Genomic DNA, 12,916 nt, shown 5'->3' on the forward strand with positions numbered 1-12,916 from the left:
ACTGTAATTACATAGCAGTTACATAGCAGCTAATATGTAAGTACAAAGTACCATGTTTCCTAATTTACAAAGTACCATGTTTCCTAATTTACAAAGTACCATGTTTCCTCATTTACAAAGTACCATGTTTCCTAATTTGTTTCCATGTGAACAGTAAGAAAGCATTTTCATCCAGCCCGGCACTATCACACCTGATACAGCCTAATGCAGTTAGTTGTATCTGCCTGAGAAAGATTTCAAATAGACAGCAGATTTATTTTCTGAAGCACCAATATCTTTCAGCACCAATATTACAGTCACATCTCTATAATCATCATTGGAGCGCTCTGCAATAATATCACCCAATCTTCAGGTCTAACGCTCATACAATGATCCTATCACCAACATGTACTTATTAGCTTTCACTTTAAAATAGAAACAACAATACATACAAAGGTCATAGGTTTAGGGAGACGTGCCCAGGGAGAAGGAGAGCTGATCCTGGCTGGAGGTCATACTTTTGCCATATTTACGATTCAACTAGCAGGCAGCCATTACTGGAAATGTGGTCTAAGGCACCTTCAGTTCTCTTGTTCTCTCAAGGCACGCCAACCTTTACAAATTTGCACCAATATTACAGAGTCACATAACGAGACGCACCTGGATGCAATCACAGTTAGGTGACGCATGTCACACCAATAAAACAGTCGACTTGGGTATTCTGTGATGTTGATATTAGAGAACAATTTAAAAGTGAATTGTTTTATTACACATGCAGTCTTCATTACATAAAGCATATTTGGAAAGAGGTTAAGCTACACATGACTAAGTCGCATGACTTAGTCACTTAAAAGTGTCTGCTTAATGGCGTATATTATTATATATTGTTAGATAATATTATATGTGGAATATAATATATTATTAATATTGATACAGTCATGGGTCATGTGTGTTTATAACCTACTGTATCTGGCTTGTTAGTCAGTTGAATATCTGGTTAAATAGTGAAACAACATGGTGTGCTTAGCTCTGTCACGGTAGAACTTAGCCCGTGGAGCTGGAGCAAGAGCGCCCGCTGTTTTGTACCACCACATCTGTACAATAAATCTGAGATTCATTCCAGTTTTTATACGTTTTTGTTTGCTATTTTGGGGGGCTGCACCGCTAAAAACAACGTCTCCTATGGAGCCTGGTGCAAGGGATGATGAGAAGGCCATTGGTAGAGGAGTGCAGTGAGCAGGTGGGAAAGTAGGGGTGCAGGAGGTCAGTAAGGTATGAGGGTGCCAGTCTGTTGAGTGTTTTGTAGGTGAGCAAAGCAGTTTGAAGGGGATCCTGTATTGCAAGTCAATAGCTGACGACACTTTCACCACCACAACATCCTGTGTTATAGTTGACACTTACAATATTGTCATCTCAGATGACCTGACAACCCTCAGTAGCAGGTGGGGGAGTTTATGTGAGATGGAGAGGAGGAAATTCCAGAAGATGGCTGAGGATCTCAGGGAGTCCAGGGTTAAAGGACAGATGGCTGAGGAGCTCAGGAAGTCCAGAGATAAAGAACAGATGGCTGAGGAGCTCAGGGAGTCCAGGGATAAAGGACAGATGGCTGAGGAGCTCAGGGAGTCCAGGGATAAAGGACAGATGGCTGAGGAGCTCAGGGAGTCCAGAGATAAAGAACAGATGGCTGAGGAGCTCAGGGAGTCCAGGGATAAAAAACAGATGGCCGAGGAGCTCAGGGAGTCCAGGGATAAAGGACAGATGGCCGAGGAGCTCAGGGAGTCCAGGGATAAAAAACAGATGGCTGAATAGCTCAGGGAGTCCAGGTATAAAGGACAGATGGCTGAGGAGCTCAGGGAGTCCAGGGATGAAGGACATTTGACTGAAGACGTTAGGGTAAGAATAGTTGATGACCACATAAAGTAATTTAAAGCCCAGGCCAGAGTAACAGTCGTTTGGATGGCAGCATAGCACTATATTTTAGCTAACACTTTTTAGGAACTAATTTGTAGTTTATATGTGTTTCATAGGTAGTTTATTAGACTCTTATTAGGTATTACTTCAGTTAGATTTCAGCAGCCCTCCAGTTGTTTGAACCAGCGACCTTTGCAGCTATTGGCTCTTACTGAAAAGCTGCAAATTAGTGCCTGATAAGTGAGGGCTTAAATAAAGTGTTACTGGTTTAGAACCTCACACATGGTAAGATAAGTATGAAAGAAGAGAAGAGGTTTTAATATAGGTTCAGAGATGACTTAGACAGAATGATTACTGTATGTGTTACAGAAAATGTAATTAGTCATTTGTTTTCAGTATAGAAAGTGTACAATTTACTATATCTTATAAAATACATGTAATGTTTGGTTCCTCCTTATGTAGTTTAATGAATGTTCTTATTAAGTTGTCTGATTCATAGGATCTGGGGGTGGAGGCTGTTGTCCACATCTTGAGGAAACATGGAGAACAAAAGGAGGTGCAGCACCTGGCCACCAGTGAAGCGCAACAGGTTGTCATGCCAACGGGAGTTGTCAGAGAATTTGGCCTTTCCTTTGCAGGTAAATTATTATTGTAAAACAGACAATGTGCTTGCTGTGTTTCTTGTTTTCTTAAACATATTTTCCACAAATAATTATAATAATAATAATGATGATAATAATAATAATTATGATAATGAATTGGGTGCTTATACTTATCCTATATTATGTCAGGTGTCATTCTGCACCATGTTATTTTAATTGTTCACCGGTGTAAACACAACAGGACCAGATCTAAATGAATTAAAATGTTAAAATGTTGAAGACGTCTTCAGTTCTAAATTTAGTGTATTTATTTTAAAGTGATTTCCTTTCTCACAATTGCAAACAGCAGATGCATTTAGTCACATCGATAGATTACAGATACATTTAGCCACATCAATAGATTACAGATACATTTAGTCACATCAATAGATTACAGATACATTTAGTCACATCAATAGACTACAGATACATTTAGTCACATCAATAGATTACAGATAAATTTAGTTACATCAATAGATTACAGATACATTTAGTCACATCAATAGATTACAGATACATTTAGTCACATCAATAGATTACAGATACATTTAGTCACATCAATAGATTACAGATACATTTAGTCACATCAATAGATTACAGCCAAAATGTAATTATATTGTTTAGTGTTACCTGTAATGTAGTATGTAACATTTTATGTTTGATATATACAGTATGTCTGTTATCCATGCCAAGGTCTCTCTGTCTTCCCTGTTAGATGAATGTGGTGGAAAAGGTCGCTTCCCCTAACGCTCTTTTGAGGAGGGGACCATCGTCATTAGATGTCTGGGGCTGGAGTTAAACATCAAGCGACCATCATCTTTTGGAAGGAAACTGTCCCATCCTGATCTGTTTCACCTGTCTTTGTGATTGTCTCCACCCCCCACCAGGTGTCTCCCATCTTCCTCCATTATCCCCTGTGTATTTAAGCCTGCGGTTTTTGTTTGTCTATTACCAGTTCTTCTTGTCCTGTCAGATCCTACCAGCGTGTTCTCGTGGTTCCTGTGCGCTAGTTTTTGTTTTCCCTAGTCTTCCCAGTTCTGTCCTTTCTGCGTGTCCTTTCCTGACCCTGATTCTGCCTTCCGTCCTTTACCTGCCTGACTCTGACTTGGATTACGACTCTTTGCCTGCCTTGACTGACTTTTTGCCTGCCCCTTGTACTATAATAAACTCTGAGACTCGTGCTATCCACCTCCTGTGTCTGCATCTGGGTCTTAGCCTGAGCTGGAAGACATACTGGCAAAGGCAGGGGACTTTAAATTTGAAATTAGTAGGTGTAAATTATATCTTTGTCTCATTCTATCTCGTTATTGCACCATTTTCAAATGAAATTATTTCTTGAGATAACTGAATAGATATCATAGGCCAGCCCCTGAAATGACTCTTAACAACTGTATGGAAGAGGTTTTATTGTGTAAAAAATAAGTAAGGGAAGCGCTGCACAATAACAGATTTTTGTAGATAGAAGTTGCTCTTTTGGTAAACCGGTTAATGTCTCTCTCCCTCTCTGATCATGTGTAGAATAATGCCTTATTAATTGCAGTTCATATCCTGTCATTTTGCCTTGTTATTCAATATTCACCTTTGATATTCATCTTCCAGATCTTTCTTAACAGCCTGTTAGTGGAACTTAACAATTGTCCTTTTGCTCCAGTCCCCCCCAGACGTGATGAGGGTCAGCCAGGCCACAATGGACCTCCAGTCCCCTCCAGATATGGCAAGGGCCAGCCTGGCCCCAGTGGACCTCCAGTGCCCCCTAGACGTGGTGAGGAACAGTCTGGCCTTAGCAGACCTCCGGGACCCCCCAGACCCCTTGTTGCATCCACACCTGATCAGCCGGTGGGTCTACATTCTCCCCAATCATTTGAAGGTCATTTCAAAGTCTGTCCAAAAACACGCTTCTGCAACCACATTACAACTAGAGAAGACCCTGTAGCAACAAGAAAAACAGGGTTGTTGACACAAATGTTCAGTCGACTAATTACATTTCACCTACATTACTGTAGGGGAGGTGTTGTGGGGGCTGTGCTACAAAGTAGTAGCACCTACCTTTTGTGAATGCAGGGGAAAGGCTATGGGCCATATACAGTAACTGCTATGATGTATAAAAAGCAATTTCACATTCTTTGTTTCAGACCTTTGTGGTTTCTTCTGGGTATCCTGCCGTGGAGACTTTTCTGGTGGGTCCACTTCTCTTCGCTCCACTGAAAGGCCATATATTTCCTCATCATCCTGGCTGGTTCAGCTAGTAGTCCACTACACCTGTCACTAGTATAAACAACCCTGAACCATTACAGATGTTTGTATTCAAGACCAAACCTTGACTGAAGTAGCCCACAGCCTCCGAATCTCCAAGAAGAACGCAATTTGCTAATGTCCAGCTGAACACATTCCTAGCTGTATTTTGTGTAACCAAGGAATTTATATGTTCCTTTTTAGCTATGTTGTCCTTTATGACATTTTTCAGCAGTTTATACTTCATTATTGGCCCTTTTTTACCAAGCTCCTTGACTGAGAACACTAACTGTATTACAGCAACAAACTGAGGACCATTTGCATGCATGGAAAGGTGAAGGGTAGAATGGGCCAAAATGAAGTGTACAAAAATCAACATGTCTTCTCTTGTGTTTTTTGGGGGTAGGGGCTGCATGTCTTGCCTGGACCCCCCGGCCCCCCAGGTCCTGCACTTGCTGGGTCAGTGGGACCAATCACTGACACTCTTGCCCAGGCCACGCTTGTGTCAGATGTGAGCCCTAAAAATGTGGTTGTTTGCCTTGTTTTTGATGGTGGGTAATTGAGTCACAAAAATATCTTGAAATTAAGTGTCCAGTATATTGAAATGAAATGCTTCCATCTCATGAGAATAATCTGTTTATGTGAGACAGAAAGATGAAAGTCAAATTAATTGCTTTGTGTATGTAGGCCACATGTTATCACGTGCATGTGATGGTATTTAACTGCATGGCAGTACATGTTAGTATTTTAGTTAATTTCATGACTATACATTAAATATGCAGTTGGTTATAATGAGTCCTAATACATACATTTGTGTTACAGATATCCCCAGACACCCTGGTGACATTGGACATCTCCAACTTTATGAACATTTTAAATAAACAAAAATCGTCCCATTTGTTGTTTGTATTTTGGTCATTAATATAGGGTTAACAGACAAGTTCCCTTTTCACTTGCCTCCTCCTTTTGTGCAGTAATGCCGCAATCAGTGGATTTTATGTACAGTTGAAGTCGGAAGTTTACATACACTTAGGTTGGAGTCATTAAAACTCGTTTTTCAACCACTCCACAAATTTCTTGTTAACAAACAATAGTTTTGGCAAGTCGGTTAGGACATCTAATTTTTCCAACAATTGTTTACAGACAGATTATTTAACTTATAATTCACAGTATCACAATTCCAGTGGGTCAGAAGTTTACATACACTACATACACTGTGCCTTTCAACAGCTTGGAAAATTCCAGAAAATGATGTCATGGCTTTAGAAGCTTCTGATAGGCTAATTGATATCATTTGAGTCAATTGGAGGTGTACCTGTGGCTGTATTTCAAGGCCTACCTTCAAACTCAGTGCCTCTTTGCTTGACATCATGGGAAAATCAAAAGAAATCAGCCAAGACCTCAGAAAAAAAATTGTAGACCTCCACAAGTCTGGATCATCCTTGGGAGCAATTTCCAAACGCCTGAAGGTACCACATTAATCTGTACAAACAATGGTACACAAGTATAAACACCATGGGACCACGCAGCCGTCATACTGCTCAGGAAGGAGATGCGTTCTGTCTCCTAGAGATGAACATACTTTGGTGCGAAGAGTGCAAATCAATCCCAGAACAACAACAAAGGACCCTGTGAAGATGCTGGAGGAAACGGGTACAAAGTATCTATATCCACAGTAAAACGAGTCCTATATCGACATAACCTGAATGGCTGCTCAGCAAGGAAGAAGCCGCTGCTTCAAAACCGCATAAAAAAGCCAGACTACGGTTTTCAACTGCACATGGGTACACAGATTGTACTTTTTGGAGAAATGTCCTCTGGTCTGATGAAACAAAAATAGAACTGTTTGGCCATAATGACCATCCGTTTTGTTTGGAGGGAAAAGGGGGAGGCTTGCAAGCCGAAGAACACCATCCCAACCGTGAAGCACGGGGGTGGCAGCATCATGTTGTGGGGGTGCTTTGCTGCAGGAGGGACTGGTGCACTGTCACGTCCTGACCATAGTGCTTATGTGTTTTGCTTGTTTTAGTGTTGGTCAGGACATGAGCTGGGTGGGCATTCTATGTTGTGTGTCTAGTTTGTCTGTTTCTGTGTTCAGCCTAATATGGTTCTCAATCAGAGGCAGCTGTCAATCGCTGTCCCTGATTGAGAATCATATATAGGTGGCTTGTTTTGTGTTGGGATTTTGTGGGTGGTTGTTTCCTGTGTCAGTGCTTGTGCCACACGGGACTGTGACGGTTAGTTTGTTTGTTATTTTGTATTGTGTATAGTTTCGTGTATATTAAATCATGGAAACTTACCACGCTGCACATTGGTCCTCCGATCCTTCTCGCCTCTCCTCGTCCGAGGAGGAGGAAGAGCTAGACTGCCGTTACATGCACTTCACAAAATAGATGGCATCATGAGGTAGGAAAGTGATGTGGATATATTGACGCAACATCTCAAGACATTAGTCAGGAAGTTAAAGCTTGGTCACAAATGGGTCTTCCAAATGGACAATGACCCCAAGCATACTTCCAAAGTTGTGGCAAAATGGTTTAAGGACAACAAAGTCAAGGTATTGGAGTGGCCATCACAAAGCGCTGACCTCAATAGAAAATTTGTGGGCAGAACTGAAAAAGCATGTGCGAGCAAGGAGACCTACAAACCTGACTAAGCTACACCAACTCTGTCAAGAGGAATGGGCCAAAATTCACCCAACTTATTGTGGGAAGCTTGTGGAAGGCTACCTGAAACGTTTGACCCACGTTTAACAATTTAAAGGCAATGCTACCAAATACTAATTGAGTGTATGTAAACTTCTGACTCACTGGGAATGTGATGAAAGAAATAAAAGCTGAAATAAAGCATTCTCTCTACTATTATTCTGAAATGTTACATTCTTGAAATAAAGTTATGATCCTAACTGACCTAAGACAGGGAATTTTTACTAGGATTAAATGTCAGGAATTGTGAAAAACTGAGTTGAAATGTATTTGGCTAAGGTGTATGTAAACTTCCGACTTCAACTGTATATACAACCTTTCTCTAAAAAGTTAATGTTAAAACTATTTTTGGTGAAAACTGCTATTCAAATGTTAAAGTTGAATAAAAGATCTTGAATAAAAAAGGTGAATTACTTGCACGTGGCTGCATCTTGAATGCAATGTCATACATGAAGATGAGCTAGATGTTCTTGCCTCTCATCCTCTCCTTTATCTCTCTCAGTAGGTTCACTACATTTGACAAACTACAGAAGAGATACATCATTATTTGCTAACTAAATCAATCAATCAATCAATCACAACAACAACAAAAAATCCTTAATGCTGCATCCCATCTTTCACCCTTTGTCATGTTCAAGAAGTGAAGCGGGTGGTCATGCTCTCAGGAAAGCCCCAACACGACTGTCTCATCCAATTGAGTTGTTTTGGGTTTGGACCTGATGGCGTTGACAACTTGAAATCCATGGCAACCGTAAACATTTAAAAAATATATATAAAGTACAGTACAGGTATAACATACTGAGCAGTTGTCTGAAGCAGATCACACACAGTGGTACCAGGTTCAGTGCCTAAATGAATATTACATGAGACAACCAATAATATTACATTCAACACACACAATACCAACATATTGTCTCCAACATTAAGACCACTGAGTCAAACAGATGAAGTGGAGGGACAACTGCATGATTTAAATATGAATTAGTGGCAAGGTTTGAAATCATGAGTTCAAATAATTCTAGATTCTGTTCACATTCCCTTCCAGTTGTGCATAAGGTAACAATGGAAGGTATCCTTAAAATGCAGTGCATATTACATTCAACCATAATGTTATCACTTTACCCCTGTTGGTGATATGGGCTTACAAACTAATCAATCCACATCAGCTTGGTTTGCAAAGTACTTTTCCTTATGTTTTGGTGGCTCATAACTTGACCCAGACTACTTTTTCCAAGGCAAAGCAAAAAGCCCACCTGCTGCTACCACCACTGTTCCATTGTCCTGTAAAGAGATGTCAAATATACTTGGATACAACTTTAGAGTTTTTGGACCCCAGGAAGAGTAGCTTTAACAGATCATGGGGATCCCAATAAACAAATAAAATTAAAGACTAAAAGTCTGTTAGTCGGTACAATTGTTTGACAAAAATGTAAAGGAGATGTTTCTAACAGATCATTTGTGTTCCTAAAATAGTGAGACATCACAATTGATAGCTTATGCTTTGTTTTTTGGAGGTGATTAAAAATGAAATAGGCCCAAAAGATACAACAAACCTTGGGACAGAGCGGGCACTGGGATCCATCTGCCTTTTCTGGGGCCAGACAGTGCAACATATCAAGGAAAATGTAATGACAGGCATATGGTCCTCAGTGAAACACCACTCTCAAGCTGCAGGCTGCAGGCTGGTTATCACCTTGAGTAGTGAGCAGACCACTGCAGTCTGAGGCTGGTGGGCTGTGCAAGGCCAGAGCATGTACCTGACCAATGACACTGCTTCCTGCTCATGTACCTGACCAATGACACTGATCCTAGCTCATAACAAAGTCACAAATAAATTGTATAATAGTTAGTCTGTGATGCACAATCCGCAGTCTGGAATTCAGTTTCTCCATCATTCGGGGTCAACAACGTAGAAAACTTAAAAGAAAACTTTTAGGTTTGGTGAAGTTTAGGTTTGGTGAAAAATGTATTGGAAATAACGTTACCTCTGGGTGCATTATAATTAACATTGTCCCAGCCATAACAACCCATAGGGCAGAAGCCTATCTCCTGTTTCAGTAGCGTGTGGCAACTTGATACACAAGTATACCCCCTGGACAGGACGATAGTCTATCACAATGCCTAACCCTGAATCGATCTGCTTAATGCGGAGTGCAAACCAGAGATGTATTAGGCTCCGCTTTTTAGAGTCTTTGGTTTGACTAAACTGGGGATGTAACCCAACCTTCCAATCTCAGGGCCGACACTAACCCCAAGGCCACTGAGTTGATGGTTGCATTATGCTTTAAATAAACAACATCCGCTGCAGATTCTCAGCTGTTGTAACTCAAAACTGAGGTTTTAGGTTTTCTCCTTTAATGATTTAACCTTGAAACTAGTTGCTTGAGGACAAACAATTACCGAAACTGTCTTGCTCACTTTTAATATCTGCAAAACCATGCCTTCTGAGTTGCAAAGGGCTGGCCAACCACATCATTTGTTTTTAAAAGTCTCCCATGACATCAAAAACTATCCCCTTGACTGTATCCAGTAATAGTTTCTTATTGTTCTAGTTATGATATCATAACACAGTTACTCTACTACAATGAAGGCATAAGCCATAATCAAGGGGTATACACTGAGTATACCAAACATTAGGAACACCTTCAAATATTGAGTTGCAACCCCTCCCCCCCTTTTGCCCTCAGAACAGCCTCAATTCATCAGGGCATTGACTCTACAAGGTGTCGAAAGCGTTCCACAGGGATACTGGCCCATGTTGACTCCAATTCTTCCCACAGTTGAATCAAGTTGGCTGGATATCCTTTGGGTGATGGACAATTCTTGATACACACAGGAAACTGTTGAGCATGAAAAACCCAGTAGCGTTGCAGTTCTTGACACAAACTGGTGCGCCAGACACCTACTACCATACCCTGTTCAAAGGAGCTTAAATATTTTGTCTTGCCCATTCACCCTCTGAATGGAACACATACAAAATTCATGTCTCAATTGTTCCAAAGCTTAAAAAATGTTATTTAACCTGTCTCCTCCCCTTCATTTACACTGATTGAAGTGGATTTAACATGTGACATCGATAAGGGATCATATACTTCATCTGGATTCATCTGGTCAGTCTATGTCATGGAAAGAATGTTTTTATTCTTGATGTTTTGTACACTCAGTGTATGTCATTGGAAAATGCAAACACAATTGCCTTGAACTTGTTGAACAATAACATTTTGAAAAACAATAGAAATGTTGTGTAGAGATGAATTTGAAAGGTTTTTGTTAACTGTAAAATATTATGAAAAAAATGCATTTTTTCTTTCCAAAGTCATCAAATACCCCCAGAAGTCTACTGTGGTAGAGTGAATGCCATCTCTCTGACTCCAGTGCCATTCAAAAGCAAATGGAAGGGTCCTTTTAAAATGACCAAGAGTTTTGGTTATGAGTTTGGGCTTGGTTTCAATGATTTAGCCATGGCTAAAAAGCACAACCTGGTGAAAATAAGTCAGCTGTGGGTGGAAATATGTCTCAGATAGACAGGGAGACAGAGAGAGAAAGAGAGCAAATACATTTAGTTGATCAGTTTAAGTATAACTGCAAATAGTACAAATGCTTGGTTTTAAGGTAATTGTTTGTAGGATAAACCTTTGCGAAGGCCTCAGACGCTGACCATTTAACTTATGTTTGAGAAATTTGTTTCTTTGTCAGTTGGGAATATGATGAAACATTGTAAATGATAATTACCTTCCAGTTCTCCAGGTAGTGCACAATGTTTTTGTCTTTATGGGTGGCCACCACACAGTCAGAGCAAAATATTTTCTCAACCCCACAGTCACTGCACCGCCATATTATCTCTGGCTGGATCCCACACAAGGAGCAGATGGATTTTACTCGGGGGGCCATGTTCTCCACAAGGATGTTGTGCAGCTCCTCCCTCATCTCTCTCCATGCAGCCACTGTTTCCCCTTTCCTCCTCTGAGCACTGGTAGTCTGGGTATCACTTGTAGCCGGACTATGGTCCTCCCTTTGGGCCTGAGGAGGTTCTGAGCCAGAGGTGCAGCACTGAGGGACAATGTGCCTCTTTGGCCTCAGAGCCATGCCTCTCAATGGAATTTCCTTTGCCAGGATAAAGTTTTTTTATTTTCCCATATTTGGGCATTATTGCATAGTTATGAAATAAAGACAGTTATGAAGAATCAGATAAAATACATATAGCTGATCACAAATTCAAGGAAGGCAAGAAACCAGCAAATTCCTGTCCACTTTAAAATAATACTTTCAAAAGGTATTCACCATATGTCTCTGATGTTTCACAAATCCTTTGACAAGGATTATGCAACATTAGGGTGTATTCAATTGAAATCCCCACATCCAGTAGGTGGCAGCAACACACCTTTTTGGGGGTGTAGTCCGCCATTAAAACCACACCGAAGAAGGAGAAAAACCAAGCGAAAGCGAAAGTGGTTTACTGGTACATTAATCTGTGCAATAGAAACTCCAATTTTCGTTGCAAAAAAAAACTATAATAAATTGTACGATGTGTTGTTGTGTTGTTCTGAATCACCATTCAAAGGTAACGCATACCACACGTGGTGTGAATGATAAGATTATTTCCACCTTTTAATGGGGTGATTGTAGTCTAATCGGTGAGGAATGTTTTCTCAAAAGTCCCACTTTCTCAAAAGTGGGGTTACAAGTTTATAAACTTTCAAATAAAAAATTACATTCCCATTGTTCCCAACTGCAGTGTATGATATACCATTTTCTAGCTCTGAGTCTGCACTTTTATCCAATTTAAAAAACAAAATTTCAAATGTTGGTTAGGATTGGGTTAAGGGAATCTGATACTAGATATGTGGTTAGAGAAGGTAATTGCACTTTCATGAATGTTGTCAGACATATTTTGAAGTTACATGTAACTACTATGTATCTATGTACACTGAGTGTAAAAAAACATTAAGAACACCTGCTCTTTCCATGACAGACTGACCAGGTGAATCCAGGTGAAAGCTATGATCCCTTATTGATGTCTCTTGTTAAATTCACTTCAATCAGTGTAGATGAAGAGGAGGAGACAGGTTAAAGAAGGATTTTTAAGCCTTGAGACAATTAAGACGTGGATTGTGTATGTGTGCCATTCAGTGGGTGAGTGGGCAAGACAAAATATTTAAGTGCCTTTGAACAAGGTATGGTAGTAGGTGCCAGGTGCAGTGGTTAGAGTGTGTCAACAACTGCAACGCTGCTGGGTTTTTCATGCTCAACAGTTTCCCGAGTGCATCAAGAATGATCCATCACCCAAAGGATATCCAGCCAACTTGATACAACTGTGGAAAGCATTGGAGTCAACATGGGCCAGTCTCCCTGTGGAACGCTTTCGACACCTTGTAGAGTCCATGCCCCGACAAATTGAGGCTGTTCTGAGGGCAAAAGGGGTGCAACTCAATATTAAGAATGTTTATA

At 40.5% G+C, this 12,916-nt stretch overlaps 1 protein-coding gene across 1 annotated transcript in view; it reads right to left on the reverse strand.

Moving 5' to 3' along the window:
• LOC139558983 (BOLA class I histocompatibility antigen, alpha chain BL3-7-like) overlaps positions 1-12,916 on the reverse strand; it is a 220,857-nt gene that overhangs the window by 72,791 nt on the left and 135,150 nt on the right. The gene's annotated exons all lie outside the window — the stretch shown is intronic.

The sequence above is a fragment of the Salvelinus alpinus genome, chromosome 29 (genome assembly GCF_045679555.1).
Source record: "Salvelinus alpinus chromosome 29, SLU_Salpinus.1, whole genome shotgun sequence".
In the NCBI taxonomy this organism is placed as follows: domain Eukaryota; kingdom Metazoa; phylum Chordata; class Actinopteri; order Salmoniformes; family Salmonidae; genus Salvelinus; species Salvelinus alpinus.